Consider the following 2500-nt stretch of genomic DNA (forward strand, 5'->3'; position numbering starts at 1 on the left):
AATAGGAAAAAGACGAGTGCAAGAAATTAATATTCATGGGGTGTTGCGCGACTCCCTCCCCCCCTCCAAAAAAAAAAAAAAAAAAAAATGGCGCGCAGACGTTGATCGCTACGCAAGAAACCGGTGACTTTTTTTTTAAGATTTCTACACTTTTCGCTTGTCTGCCTTCTTCATTCGATAATGATCGTACCTTCACATTTTCGGTCGTTATATTAATCATCCAAAGAAAGTAGAAAGATTCCGGAAAAAAGCATTTCTTCCCCCGATCTTCGTCTCGTGCCGCCATTTTGTTTCTAAATTTGTTTGCCTCTTTGGGCCTTTTGCATATATCAGTCACTTATTACTTGATGGAAATTACCCTCAAGTGTGAAAAGTGATTTCTCTTGCCTCGGATTCAGAGCCTCGGACTGATCATCATCTTCATGAAAGTATGCAAAGGCGTCGAAATATTGCCTAGATTTTTTTTTTTTTTTTTTTTTGCTGTAATCAGAATATAAATGGATAATTATATAAAAAAGGTCTTTATTTTTTTTATCAGAATGACCTTGTTTTACTTCAAATACAAAAGTTTAAAAAAGACTGGGACAGAATTGAATTTGTGTCACACCACAAGGTGGCCTGTTCATTACCTTCATTATTCTTTGTGTTTCTCCGCTCATCTTAGATCTATATTGATGTTGGCAGTAATAACGATGATACTAATGATGGTGGTAATGACATCATCATAATAGTGACACCACAGTCTAAAAGAATTGATAACGACAATCATAATATCAGTGCTGAGAAGCAATATTTAAAGTCAGACTATTTTTTTATGCTTGGTAGGAAAAATAGAGAACCCAAAACAGCATATCCTGTTTAACAACAACTGAACAGTGTTTACGTCAGCATTGTTGCAGTAGCATCCTTCGGAACACTAAATTCACAGCTCGAGTTGAAAGAAAAAAAGAAAAAAATATATACAATTGTTACTATATTAATACTTAGTGATAACGATGATAATTGAAATACAATTGATAATTATGATATAGATAACGATAATAACAATAATGATAATGATATGAAGGTTGACAAATAGATAGATACCCACATATAAATACGTCTATATATAGATATACATACATCGATAGATATAGATAAACAGACGGGTAGATGTACACTCATTCGCACTCCGCATGGCCTAATCACCTCATGAGCAGAAACATTCAAAGGAAAATTCATGACTCGGTGTGTGGCGGAGGGACTTCCAGTGGCTGACGTACCTGGTGTGTGTGAGTGTGTGTGTTTGCGTGCGTGTGTGTGTGTGCGTGTGTGTGTGTGCGTGTGTGTGCATGTGCGTGTGTGTGTCTGTGTATGCTGCTGACACATAAACACAGACTGGGGAAACTTAACACACACTAATAGAGATCCAGACATCCTCTTCCCTTCATGCGTCAAATCTCCCTTTTGGTCAATGAGTATTTTCTTACCTAAATATATCCCAAGTGTTTCCTTTTCTTGGCGTTTTTGTTTTGATCTATCGCCATTACTGCAATATATTGTGCTAGACAGTCACTAATCCGACTCCATGCGGCTGTTTAAAATCACTGGCGCTCTGATGAGTTTACAAGTTCTTTTTTTATTGTTGTTCACATTCCATGCATGCAATTGATATCACTTGATATTTTTTTCGCCCCTTAAATAATTTCTTATCGTATAGTTCTCATGTCTTAATTATGAGCGCTAATATCCAGTCACTTGATGGGGATAAAACAATTTGCGATTGTAAGAAAATATTACTTATAATATCATCACTATGAGTGCACTTGTGGATGGCAAATATTTCTTAATGCTAATAAAAATAATACAGAGCAAGTTGGAAGACATAAATTTCATATGAAGATTTTTGATGTATTTCTTAACACACGCACACATACACATGCACACATACTCACAAACACACACACTCGGACACGGACACGGACACACACACACACGCACATACACACGCGGACACATATACACACATGCAAACACACAGACACACATATGCACACACACACACACACGCACACAAACAAACACACACACACACAAACAAGCACACACACAAACAAACACACACTGACACACATACCAACACACACACACACACACAAACAAATAGAGACACACACTAACACAAACACACACACAACACACAATCATACACTCGGACACACACAAACAAACACACACGCAAACAAACACACACACACAAACAAACACAATCACACACTTGGACACACACACAAACAAACACACATACACAAACACACGCACACAAACAAACACACGCACACAAATAAACACAAACAAACAAACACACACACAATCACACACATGGACACACACAAACAAACACAATCACACACTTGGACACACACTCAAACAAACACACACACACAAACACACGCACACAAACAAACACACGCACACAAATAAACACAAACAAACACACACAAACAAACACACACACAAA

The sequence above is a fragment of the Penaeus japonicus genome, unplaced genomic scaffold, assembly GCF_977035675.1.
Source record: "Penaeus japonicus unplaced genomic scaffold, GWHDUDI00000001_assembly GWHDUDI00000024, whole genome shotgun sequence".
NCBI lineage: Eukaryota > Metazoa > Arthropoda > Malacostraca > Decapoda > Penaeidae > Penaeus > Penaeus japonicus.